The following is a 13,922-nucleotide window of genomic DNA, read 5'->3' as shown; positions in this document are numbered from 1 at the left end:
CTTCAGATTGGAAAATTGTTGGAACATTATATCAATAACTGAGTATTTTCCTATAGGCTCCCAAAACCAGAAATTTTTTTACATAGTGGAAAGATGCATAATATCAGGAATTCAGGATGCTCTTTGTATCATGAGCTTTCTATTTGGCTTAGGGTGTGAAATGTTGTATTAAAACTCATAAATGTTATGTAAAAAAAAGAATCCTCGTGAATAAGAAAGTTCTTCCTGAAAATACACAAAAATATAATCAAATGGAAATCAAATGATCACATCAATCATTTATAAGTTAAAAATATTATTTACTCTCACAAAACAAACCAAGAAATGGGCTTTTCCTAACTGTTCTGAAAATGAGAAAGCTTGGCTCTGTGAGCTGATAAACATATTTTAGTCACACAGCTTAGTCATTGCTAAGTCAAAAATTCCCAAGAGATCTACCTTTTCAAATCCAAAGTCAAAACCTACAGAGACTGAGAAAATGGTGAAATGCTAAAAATAAAAATTACAGAATGAGACAGACCACAGAGATATGGCATTCCAGTTTTACCAGCAGCTTATCTCAGTGACATAACTGTTTACACTTTTTTAATTATTCATATAAGTACATAGGAAGGAAGCATTATCTGCTTTAATCACAATCATCACTGGAGATCTAAAAGAGTATTTATTAGAACAGTCTGAAAAAAAGGTCACATCCTCTATCTTTAGATGTGTCAAAGCTTTCTTCAGAGTTCCTCTACTCTGTTCAGTCATCCACTGGCACCCACCATGAAATGGTGCCCTCCATGGCTTCTGCCATCCCTTAAAAATGAACTGAAAGGTGGGATTCTGAATTACTTTCAGGTCATCATGGTTCTTGCCTGGTATGGGAAGTCCTTCTGTATATATTTTGCATATACAGCACAGAATAAAGAAGCTGCTTTAGCCTGTGATAGGGTAGAATAGAGCTATGTAGGGAAAATTAAACTGAATGCTGGGAGAGAGTAGGTGGAGTCAAGAGAAGCCAGGCAGCCACCAGAGGGGAAAGATGTGAGCTGCAAGCCAGAACCTTGTCAGTAAACCACAGCCATGTGGTAATATGCAGATGAATAGAAATGGGTGAAATTAAGATGTAAGAGCTAGCCAATAAGAAGATAGAGCTAATAGGCCAAGCAGTGACTTAATTAATACAGTTTCTGTGTGGTTATTTCCAGTCTGGGCACCCGGGAGTGAACAAGTGGCCTCCTACTATACTTGCCTCTTTTGAGTTCATAAGCAATACGATTTTGATATTTCCTTATGTTTCCTCTTGCCTTGGAATTGTCCCTTCAATTATTTTTTAGATATATTTTAATTTTATTTTATGTGTATGTGGGCTGTGTGCCTGGGTGTATATATGCGCACCACATGAAGGTATTGCCATGAAGTCAGAGAGGCATCAGATTTTTTGGATCTAGGGTTGCAGACAGTTGTGCTGGTAACCCCTGAGCCATCTTTCTGAACCCTAAATACTGCCTCTAAATAGAAAGGAAAGTTTGCTAACCTTGCTAAATATGTAATAAACCTAAACTTATTATACTATACTAGTCTCTTGTTTTAAACATTTCATTTCTCTTTTTTCTTCTAAATTACTGAAAACACACAGCAGCACTGAATACTTGAAAATACTAAAAGTTAGGCATGTTTTGAGGTTAACAGTCTAAATCTAGAAAACTCCACCAAGAAGAGGTGTAACCTTGGCAAAATATTTCACCCCATGCATTAATTATCTCATAACTAACCTAAATATAAAAACAGTATTTCCTAAGGTTTTTGAAGATCACGGATAAAGTGCAATAGATTACTGTCTTAAAACACCATGACCAAAAAGCAAGTCTAAGAGAAGAGGATTTATATGGCTACACTTCCACATCATCATCATTATCTAAGGAGTCAGGACAGAAACTTTAACAGGGCAGGAAACTAGAGGCAGGAGCTGATACAGAGGCCATGGAGGAGTTCTGCTTACTGGCTTGCTCCCCTGCTTGCTCAGCCTGCATTTCTTTTAAAGAACTAGGGACCAGCAGCCCAGAGATGGGCCCTCCAGCTTTGATTGCTAATTGAGAAAATCCTGGTTCTCATGGACGCATTTCCTCAAGTGAAGCCCCTTGCTAATAATGACTCTAGCTTGTGTCAAGTTGATACACAAAACCACCCGGTACAACTAACCCCTTGTCAACTTGACACACAAACATCTTACTATTAGGCCACAACCCTTCCTTTCTTATTCACCCCCAAGGTCCCACATTAAAAACATAAATAACTTAAAAGTTCCAGTCTTTACAAATTCAAACACATTAAAATTTCAGTCTCTTTAAAGTTGCCAATTTCTTCCTAAATCTGAAGTCTTTTAAATTTCAATTTCAACATCTCTCAATTATGGACTACAATAAAATTAAAAATAAACCAAATACTTTCTTACTTCAAAAGGGAAAAACCAGGGCAGTCACGATCTGAACCAAGCAAAACCAAATCCCGATAGTATAAATAACTCAATGCCAAACTATCTGGGGCTCACTCACGATCTAGACTCCTCTGCCCTCTGCAGCACACACAGCTTGTCCTTTAGGCTCTGACTGGCTCCACTCCACTGCTGCTGTTCTTGGTGTTCATCCATGGTACTGGCATCTCCAAAGGCTGGGGACTTCTGCTGCAACTGGGCTGCACTTTCACCAATAGCCTCCCATAGGCTGTGTTCAGGGAGTCCAGCCTCAGCTTTTACCCATGACCCCTTCAGTTCTTTCCTTCAACTGCCACTGAGGCTGCAGCTTCCCCAGTGACCTTTCCTGGCCTCTCAAGGTGTCAGTCCCCAGCAGCTCTCTCTCCATGAGATGAGATCCCTTCATGCCTTCAAAACCAGTACCAACTGGGTGACACCAAATCTGGCTCCCAGGACAAGGTACAGCCTTGGCCACCTAGGAAGCACAGTTTCTGTGTGCTCTTAGAAACGACTACCCAGAAGATTCCACCTCAGTGATGCCGGTCTCTTCTCAATCACTGCTAATTGCTTAGCTCCAGCCATCCAGCATCAACTGTCCTAGAATTACAAAGTTTCACTTCTTTGGCCAGCTTCTCTTTAATCACAGCTGACTCTTCAGTCCCAAGTAACCTGAACGACAACAGAATCTTAATTCAAAATAGCAAACGGCTCCAATGAAGTCTTTAAACTTCCCTCTGAAATTTCACAAGCCAGGCCTCCCTCCACTTCTGCACTGTCGTCAACATTCTGTTCTTCCAGACTCTTAAGGAACATTCCACTGAGCTCTTAAGGCTCAGTGAATCTTCTAGTCCAAAGTTTCAACATCATTTTACATGGTCAAGTCTATCCTAGTGATACCCCTCTGTGCTGGTACAAATTTGTCTTATTTAGGGTTTCTATGGCACTGATGAAGCATCATGACTGATGAGCAAGTTGGGGAGGACAGGGTTTATTTGGCTCACACGTCCACAGCACTGTCCATTACTGAAGGAAGTCAGGACAGGAACTCACACAGGGCAGGAACCTGGAGGCAGGAGCTAGTACAAAGACCATGGAGAAGTACTGTTTACATGCCTGCTTCCCCTGGTTTGCTCAGCCTGCTTTATTATAGAACCCAGGTCCAGGCCAGGGCTGGCACCACCGACAATAGGCTGGATCATCCTAAATCAGTCACTAATTAAGATAATTATAGCTTTATCTCATGGAGGTATTTCCTCACCTGAGGCTCCTTTCTCTCTGATGCCTCTAGTTTGTGTCAAGTTGATACAAAACCAGTCAGTACACTTATCTAATTTCCAGTTGAAATCACAATTTAAAGGGAGGTTTCCTTCATTCCTCCCAGTGGTTCCTTCATTTGTTAATTCACTACCCTGAGGCTACACACAAGGACATGGTCATTCTGGGATCATAAAGGAGTTGTTCTAGAAGTAGATGCCATACACATGTGGTTTCATGCTTTCTGGCCATCCCACTTCACCTCACTAGATAATATTGATGATCAAATATGTCATGAAGGGCAGAGGGCTATGATCATGAATGTCGTAGATATGTGTCTAGACTTTCCTAAACTTGAATGCTTCAAGAATTCAACATTCATGAAAAAGGCCCCAGTTGACATGAAATTCCCCTCTGTATGCTGTGAATATGTTTTATTACCATCGGTTAATTAAAAAAAATCTGCTTTGGGCCTGACAGGGCAGAAGAGAGCAAGGCAGGAATTCTAAGCAGAGATAGAGGAGAAAAGTAGGCAAAGTCAAGAAAAAGTGCTATGCAGCTGCCAAGGGACACACATGCCGGAACTTTACCTGGTAAGCCACAGCCTTGTGGCAATATGCAGAATAACAGAAATGGGTTAAGTTAGTTAATAAGAAGCCTAAGCTAACAGGCCAAACAGTGTTGTAATTAATATAGCTTCTGTGTAATTATTTTGGGTCTGTGTGGCCAAATGAACAAGCAGCCTTCGCCTACATCCAGTCATTTAGAAAGCTTCTCTGACCTATCCCAGGTAAGACAAAATGTGAATGTAGAGTCTAAGCTTGATCCTCACTGTAAAATTAATACTAGGAACAAAAATACTAGAACGTAACAGGATTTCAGGCTGAAGGGGTAGTATGACCCAAGACATGATGTTGGGGATAAAATGAAGATGAAGAGGGCACAGAAACAGTACTTTGATTTGGTTTGGATGACAGTAAGAGGTGAGCCTAGGAAAGCTGTTCCCAGTGATATGCTTTGGGGACACAGGTAGTGGGAACTGCCGATATCATTATTACTTGTCTGCAGGTTGCGGGGGTGGGGCCGCTGCAGGAAGAGCATCTAACTGCATGTGTATTTCGGATGTATAACAAAGAAAGGAGGAAGGGGGTCTTTCAAATGTCAAGATGAATGTGACGCCAGCGAAGGAGATGTGGAAACAGTAAGAGAGCAAGAAAAAGAAGAGGAAGGAAGGAGAAACAGGGTAAGGGACCACAGAGTGCTGGAGGTGACAGCAGTGCAGCATAGGGAGCTAGCCGTCCAGCAGAAGCATGTACATTTCTACGAAGGCCCAGAGTTCTGGTTACTTCTACATGCACCGCTGCACCCCTTTAATGCAGGGCTGAGAACTGAGCCCAGGGCTTCAGGCATGTAAAGCAATCTACAAACGGAGCTACATCCCTAACCCAGGCCATTGCTTTAAAATATGGTCTCTTGGTCCTTAGGTTACTGATGATAGATATGGGTTTAAGATTACAGAATCCTAGTCCCTCTCTGGGTTGTGCCCCTTTGCACTTTAAAAATGCCCACCATAATATGCCACTATATGCCACCCTCAATGAGGAGAAACTAATGCCCGCCATGCCACCAATACACAAACTTTTGAGACTGTGAGTTACATGAATACATTTCATTTCCCAGGTACCTGCTTCAGAATTCAGTTCAGCAGAGTATGTCTGACCAATACACAATTGTGCCAGGTAACTGCTTTAAATAGAATCTAATGAAGAATAAAAATAGTTTCACACTATAATTAGTGAAGAAATGAGCAAGGGTTTGCAATAGTTTTCTTTAGGCTACCAGTGTTTTGTATAAGTTTTTATCTAAACAAACATTTTGCTTTTGATTGAAAGTTATTGTATTTATGACAGCTGTTGCCAAATATGAGTAACTGCGTTCTGTAATTAAACCACATGAACACTGCCATGGAATTACCAATAAACTGCACAACACCTTTAACAGAAAAGAAAACTAAAGAAAAAAAGAAGAAAAATAAAAACTCCCTCAGCACAGTGTAGCTGCCACTCAGGAAACTTGTGGGGTTTTTCAGAAACTCCTTTGAGATTTCCATGAATATTAATGAAGGTGCTGGCAATGGTTTTATTATTAGGTCAGGAAAATTATTTACAAAATATGTGCATCGTTTATCAGTACTGATACATATGAATATATTGGAAAGGTCTCTGGCGAACCCAAGTATAAATTACTCCAGCCCTACCTGGAATACTTTTATTATTGTTAAGCTCAGTGTTTAATTTGTAATTAATTATTTCCATCTTTTATAGTGCTAGGGGTGGAACCCTGGGATGTTTTCATTCTAATCTAATATTTTTATTTTTCAGTTCATGTCCACAGCAGTCCCATGTCTTTACTGATAATTACAGATGGAAGGGGCTGTTAATATTTACTCTTCTACAAATCATCTGTCAGGCTGCTCTGTTGTATGGTGGGTGTTAAACACCCAATCTTCAAACAGGCAAACTGGCCTTTGAGCTCAACACTTAAGTGACCAAGTAAGAAAAAAAAGCTCTCTCTGAAATTCTTTTAAATGTTCTACTACTCATTGAGTGACACTATACAGACATTTCCCAATGCTTTTCCTGACATATTGATCCAAATGTTCTTCTGCTGCTGCTGCTTCTTTTATTTTTAATCATTATAGAAGTGTCTTGTGTAGACCAGGATGGCCTCTGAACAGCTATGAACTTGAGACTGGCCATGCAGCTTTCGATTACCCTGTCACTACCTCCCCAATGCTGGAATGGTGGAATGCATTCCTGGCTGACCCTGCTCAGAAAGCCTGCCACAAAGCAGGATGCAAAAATAAAATCAGTGTGTTCAATGTTTAATTATGTGCCACCAATAAGGCACCTAGCTGGGGTTTCCAATCAGTTAAGATAAAGAAGCCAGTGAATTTGGAAATGACCTGTTAAATGCAAAGCCAGTATTAATATTGGCTAGCTAGCACACCTTAAATTATTTCTACGCACGTGTTAGTTCTAAATAGTATTGCATTTGGTCATTATAAGCTACATATAATATGTTCTTTCTTCTATTTTATGGAGAAGAAACTGAGATTTGAAGATGTTTGACAACTGGTGCTAACTGGTTAAAGAACCAATAAATCATAATATAGACAGGCTAGTCTTCAGATCACCTAGTTTGACCTCTGCTCTCTCCCATCCATATGGCTTCCTAGATCAGTCAGATATGATCTCTGTTCTCAAGACCAAGAAGTCAGGTGAACAAACAGAATGCTTCCCAAATAAGTAGAATTTAAGGGAAAAGGGAATGTCTGGTGGAAGAGACTCCCAGGTCAATGTCAAGAGAGGCCTGATGAAGACAGATGGCACCAAGTCATGGGAACAGGAGGGGCCTTGACCCCTGAAATAGGTTGGAGGATGGGCTAGGAAGGGAGATAAAGGCGGTGAAGAACATCTTTTGCAATTGTCGCACGACATTGTATTTGCTGTGCATCTTTTATGACATTTCACATCATTATTGTCCTCTTGGATGTAAAAATATTATAGAAGTTCAGCTCTCACATGGCATAAAGAAAAGCTAATTGCTCCATCTTAAAAGCCATTTAAATCCAGCCCCTAAAGGAGTATTGTGTATGTGTGACTAGCTCTCCTTTCTGCTCAGAGTGGGCTTCACTCTGCTAGCATGGGATATGTGCTCCTTTTGCTAATTCCCTATGCAAGAGAAAACAGTTTTCTAATTCGCACAAATAAGTCTCACAAACTAGATGGCTCAATTAAACACAAAGATTTCAGCTTTCCTGCCTTTGAGGGCAGAATCCCTGTGGTACTTCCTGCCTGAATTAGAGCTGGAGACATGGGAGCTTAGTGTGATCTTTGCTCGTTTCCTTCTCCTCCTCTCCCTCAATATCCACGTCTGTTGCTCTTGACGTTAGTCTTCCTGTAATCTGCCCTTCAGTAGAACTACGTGCCAGGCGCCAAAGGGCACCACAGACAAAGAAGTATTTGCTCTTGATTAATGTCATACAGGGCAGAGCTTGTATCACACAGATCTTATGATCCGGCGGCCTGTGTGTCCTAGTTCTGTCACTGAGTAGCTGCTATAACTTGAATCCCAACAACACACATGTAGAGCCTGAAACGCTTACAAAATGTTATCGAGCTGAGAGGTGCCGAAGTCACTCATACAGGAGTGACACTTCTCATGAGATCAGTTAGGCCAAGTGGGACTCGGTTAGTTACCAGGAGAGCACTTTGATAAAACTTAAGACCACCCAACATGTTCGGCCACTTTGGCATGTGCCTGCTTAACCTACTACATTGCTATCTTATCATTTTCCAGGAAACACCGAGAAGACGCCAGTACCATGGCATTTGGGTTTTCCAGCCATCTATATCATGAGGCTAATTAATGTCTTTTTACAAATATGTAACACAGCATCACATATTGTTAGAGCAACACTAAACAGACTTTGCTGATAGAGTAAGCCCTATAACTGTGCCTAAACACGTCTGTAAATAGAAGTATAGACCAATCTACTCTATAGGGTTCTTACATGCTAAAAGAAGAATAGCAACATGCTTGAAGACAGCATTCTAAAGACGCTAAGGATATTCTACTGTGGCATGGACTGCATTGGCGACCACTGCTGCTTGACAGAGTTCCAGCATCTGGACTTTGCAGATCACAATTCTCCAGACCCTCTTTACTTTCACTTTTAGTGATTCTCACTATGATGCCTTTCCCTTTGGGAAGTTTTGTGCAGACTTTGAAGGATAAAAATGTGTACAATGGTAGTCTCTCTGAACAAAATAATTTTGTGCGGGGAAAATAATCCCTGCCACCGAGGAAATAATCTTGGTATCTGGCTCTTACTGACTTTATATTTAGCTTCCCTTTGTCATACAAATGTCTCCTAAGTGTTTGGTGAATGAGCACAGAATCAAAAGAAACATCTAGAGACATCCCTTTCATGAGTCCAAAAATATAATTCTGGATAAGGAGCAATTTTGAAGTCATTCTACCTTCCATACGGGTAGGAAGGATGAAAGTCTGAAACACAGGACAGATGCTATCAAAGAAACAGGTATGCCTAGGAACATGGAATTGATAGGAGTGTGCCCTAATTTGTATATAAGAAACTGTTGATGACTCTGCAGGTCACATCAGAGAAGGGCAGTGCATGCTTGCAATCCCTGTCCCTGGGGAACAGGGCCAGTGTGAAGTTTTCCTATGCTGCACAGAGAATCCAGGGCCAGTCCAGCTAACTTAGCAAGAGTCTGCTTCAAAATAAAAGTAGAGATTTTTTAAATCATTGCGCAATGATAGAGCCCTAAGTTTAATCCTCTGCTACTCTACAAAAATGCAGATTGTTAGTAAACAAACAACTCAGAAGGAAAGAGCGGTCTGTAGCTACGAAGTGTTAATGTGAGCATCCGTGAGTTGTGGCAGCACACCACACATTAGCTTCCCTGTGTCACCATGTCCTTCCCTGTCCCTGGGATCATCGGTTACCCTCTCATCTAGATGGACTTTAATGCGCAGCACTCAGGAGCAGAACATGGAGTTAGGATCGTCTCTTTGTCCTCATGTGACTTACCCCGTTCAACTCTCGTCTTTGCTCTAGGGCCCACGCCCAACGCTGATTTTCCTGCCGCCCCCTTAAATGCACACCTTTAAGGTTGCGGTGACAGAGTGTGCAGTCGCTGGAACCTGATCAGGCCTTGAAAGGCTTCCTCCGTCTGTGCTGACTGGGTTCAGCCTTGAAGTCTGGAGTGCTAGCAAAGGGCATGTGTGCCCATGATTTTCTATTGCCAGGGCTTTTGAGGGTCATGTTCGTCATTCCCAGCTATTTTTATTCTTTCGCTGCATTTCTTGGTGGTTTGACGAGGGAGGAGGACATGGACGATTAGCTTTGAATTGCTACTAGACAGCCCTCATTCAAGGTGGCCCACTCTTATTTCTCAACCAAAGTAAGTTAAAGAAACACTTGCAGAGAAATTGGTGTGTGTGTGTGTGTGTGTGTATGCGTGTGTCTGTGTGTTGTGTGCCTGCCTAAGCACTACTTCCCGAACTGTAACAAGAGTAGTCCAAACAGGAATGAGAGATGCCTAGGGAACTACCACCCCTCCCAAAGCCATCTGCTGTCCTCTCAGCTAGCAGAAGTAGAAAGGGACAGTGAGCCAGAAGGGATGCAGCATCCTCCGAGGCTCACAGCCACCTGTGCGACCTGGCCAAGACTGGCAAGCCCAGCGTGGTGTAGTGGCCCAGAAAGCCCAGAGGACCTCAGGGTGGTGCAGGCTCTTCTCAGGCTCCTGCAAGATACCACAACCCTTAGGCCAAGCCACAATCCTCTCCTGCATCCACCTTGCCAGCAGTCTCTACCTAGGATTCCTGGGGACCTAAACAAAACACCTTCCCTTCTTCCCAGGCTCAGGTCTTCTGCTGAAAGAGCAGCTGTTCCCTTCACGTACTTCCCCACCCATCCACACCCACTGCAAGGACACCACCCTGGATGATGTGGGTCCGGGAAAGATGCTGGGGAGCAGCGCGGGAGCACTCGCCTGGAGGGCCCACTTGACGTCCTGCCATGCCCGGACCAGAGTGGCACCAGCTGTGGAGTTGGTGGCGTGAACCCTGCGACCTCAGGGACCTGGTAGCTTCCGCCCGAGCCCGCGCCCTCTCGACTTGGGGATTTTTGTCTATATAAGGGCTCACGACACACGGCGAGCGCGGGCTGGCAGCCGGGCTGCGGGTTTTCCGCACCCGCCTGCGGTCCCTGGGTAGCCGCACTCGCCCTCCTCCCGCCTCGTCCTCCTCCTCCCGTCCTCCCGGGGAGCACCGCCTTTACCTGACTCTGGCACCCGGTGCGCGCACCGCCGCTCTCCCGGTCCCCCCGCCCAGCTGCAGCCGCCTCGCCTCGCTGTCACCGGCTGAATGGAATTATTTATTTATTTATGTCCCCTGACGTGTCCTCGCCTGGCGAGGCCTGGGGGGAGGGGAGGTGCGGGAACAGAGGCGGGTTGGGGTGCCCGGGAGCGCGCCTGGGTGCGGTGCGTGGGAGGACGCGAGAGGAGGGCGCGGGCTGGGGGCGCGGGGAAGGGAGGCGCACTGAGCATGCTCCTGAGGACGCCGCGGCTGGCACTTGTCGGCGCCGGCTCTGTGGCTCCCGACACTCCACTTCGGATTTTAGCTCTGACCAGGAGCGATCTGTGGTGGCTGGGCCGCCCAGACTAGCTCCTTGCCCTGTGCTTTGGCGCCCAACCTGAAGAGGCAGGTGTGAGGTAGGGCTGGAGAGACCTAGGCTGTTATGCAATCTCTAGATAAGGATGCCAAGAGGAGCCGGCAGAAGGCAGAGAAAAGAGCAAGACCTCTTTATGAGCTAGGGCAGAAGGGGCTGTGTGAATCACCCCTCCTTTCAATCGTTCGTTCATTAGGATTTCTGTAGGGAAGGGAGTGCTGGCCTGATTGAGGATAGAGAAAGAGATTATGGTCAGAGCCAAATCCCCCCATGTAAGACAAAGGGGGAACAGAAAACAGTGCAATAAGACACTGAAAGTTTGAGAGTTCCGGGGCCAGCGGTGACAGAGTAGGGGGTGGGGGTGTCGATTGTAACTAATTTCTTTCCTGTTTCTAACTCACATTATTTACATTTTGAAGACAGGATTTAGTTTTTGACAAAGAATGCTAAGGATAATAACGGCAATCCCCACAGATGTCGATTTGGTTTCTTCCCCTAACATGCCCTCCTTGGGGAAGCTAAAAAGAGGAAGGGTTGGAATTGAAGGGTTGGACAACTCCCAAGACTGGCTTTCTTTAGTATCTTTAAGTGGGACTCTCTACTTAGACAAAAACTGTGTGGAGGAGTAAGTGCTTGATTTGAAAACTTGGTCCAAGTTTTCTGCCCGTATAGCTGGCTTTTCCCCCCCTTATTTCATAATGCAATACTCCATTAGATGCAGTCCTACAATTCCTCACGTTATACACACTTGTAGACAGACACAGTAAGGTGGTACCTCTTGGATAACGTTCATAACATCTTACTTAGTCCCAACTAGTCAGTCTGTATGCAAAGGCAGAATTTGAATATCAACTTCTGCAATTACAAAAGAGGAATATTGTTTCCCTAAGACTTAAGCACGACAATATATAAAGTAATTGGAAGATAATTTGAAAGGATCAAATTACGCGCGGTGTTGGTGGCATGTGCCTTTTATCCCAGTGCTTGGGAGGCAGAAGCAGGTGGGTTTCTGTGAGTCTGAGGCCAGGCTGGTCTACAGAGTGAGTTCCAAACCAATCAGAACTGTTACATAGAGAAACCCTGTCTTGGGGAAAAAAAAAAAATCCCACAAACAAACAAACAAAAAATATCAAGTGGTTCCAAATGTGGCAGCCAAAAAGTTCAGCGGGTAAAGATGCTTGCCACCAACTCACGTGACCTAAGTGGCCTCTACATGGCAGAGAGGAGCTGCCCTTTCAAGCTGCCCTCTTACCTCCACACCCCTGGCAAACATGTCCATGTACACACATGTACACATGGAATATGCACAAAATAATAATAATAACAAATGTTACATTTTTTTAAAGAACGTTATAATTTTAAAAATAAAAGTTAAGGCAGAACATTCTAGAAATGAACAGTTTTCTGAGGAGAAAAAAATCAGCATAAACGGACATTTGTAGGTGGTAGAAATTGAGTATCTAACAAAGATTGTAAATTTCGTTGCCAAAAAAAGAGTGACAAGCATTCAAGAAAACAATATAAAGACATAGCAAGGTCATGTTCTTGGTTATTTGTTATTAAGATTTTTTGCTCATGCATCACTTTTATTTCTTTTATAAGAAGAGGAAGCACAAGAAAATATACAGTTCTTGAATTTAATCTGTTCTCCCCTTCCCTTCTCTTGTATGTTTTATTTTTATATCATTCTTTCTCCAGTCTCTTGTCTTATTTAATCCATTACCGAGCTTACAAAGGTCATCACTAGACATTTTAAAAGCATAGCATGCTTTTATGGTGTTGCTTTTCCAGTATTTAAAAATGAATCCAGGATGGCTTGGTGGTGCAGCTGAGGCAGGAAGACCGGAGGTTCCAGGCTACAAAGTGAGTTCAGGGGCATCAAGAGCTACTAGTGAGCTAATGCTTCCAAACAGTCAGGTCCGCAACCTTCCTAATGCTATGACCTTTAATACAGCTCCTCGTGTTCTGGTGACCCCCAACCATAAAATTACCTCATTGTTACTTCATAACAGTAGTATTGCTACTCTTATGAACTGTAATGTAAGCATCTTATATGAAGGATGTCTGATATGCAGCCCCCAAGGGGATGGCCACCCACAGGTTAAAAACCCACTGCTTCCAATTAAAAAAAAAAAAATTCTATTTTTGCCTTAAGGCTGAGAGTGTAGCCTAACAGTATGAAGCTTGCCTAGTGCAATACCATATGCTAAACTCCCAGGATCACAAACAAACCAACACCCCCCCCCCCGCAAAAAAACCTCTGAATCTAATTTTCTTCCCTCCCTTGGGTTATAATTGAGAATTTCTTTCTGAATTGCTTTGCTGCTATAGCTAGGCTTTGTATGTAAATATTTGTTTGGATTACAAAGAAATCTGAAAGTAGAATGTACTAAGAATAAGTTCAGTTATTTAATGTATATAATCATGTAATTTGTTACTTAATATTATTCAGAGCTTTAGGAGAAAATATAATTCAGTGAGAAGAGAACACATATGAAGAGAATTCAGAACACTTTGTCCCCTCTTTATTTTCATTACTCATAACCTAAAATAACAATGGTTTAAGAAAAAAAAAACAGGCAAAAATAAAATGGGATCTGCTTCTCTAGCAGCTCACGTCCCACAAAGAAACAAACTAGTGAATTCCTAGGCTGTGCAGACTTATGGAATCCGACTGTCCACACCCACAGCTGCCCACTTCAGGCTCTGATTCTTTGCCTCCATTCTCATCCTCAGTCAGCCTTTAACTTCTTATATTTTTTCTCTCTTTTCTCATTCCCCACCTTTTGTAGCTTGTATTTGTGTGCCCCTCCCAGGCACAGACAGTAGGTCATCAACTCTGTATCCCATCCAGTATTTCGTAGCAATCCATCCCTCTCTAAGTTCTCCCAAAGACCATGATTTTACCTCTTTTTTTTTTTTTTTTTTTTGGTTTTTCGAGACAAGATT

The 13,922-nt window shown here is 43.0% G+C and overlaps 1 protein-coding gene across 2 annotated transcripts in view; it reads right to left on the bottom strand.

The window, feature by feature from the left end:
• The window catches only part of Slc16a7 (solute carrier family 16 member 7), a 158,038-nt gene extending 147,186 nt beyond the window's left edge, over positions 1-10,852 (bottom strand). For both annotated transcript variants that reach the window (XM_057757616.1, XM_057757618.1), the window contains exon 1: positions 10,584-10,852. The gene's annotated coding sequence lies outside the window, so the exon portion shown is untranslated. The remainder of the gene's footprint in view (positions 1-10,583) is intronic.
• Between the last annotated feature and the right edge of the window lie 3,070 nt (positions 10,853-13,922).

The sequence above is a fragment of the Chionomys nivalis genome, chromosome 25 (genome assembly GCF_950005125.1).
Source record: "Chionomys nivalis chromosome 25, mChiNiv1.1, whole genome shotgun sequence".
Taxonomy (NCBI): Eukaryota; Metazoa; Chordata; class Mammalia; order Rodentia; family Cricetidae; genus Chionomys; species Chionomys nivalis.
The sequence above is the reverse complement of the archived record's forward strand: the minus strand, read 5'-3'. Positions and strand labels throughout refer to the sequence as shown.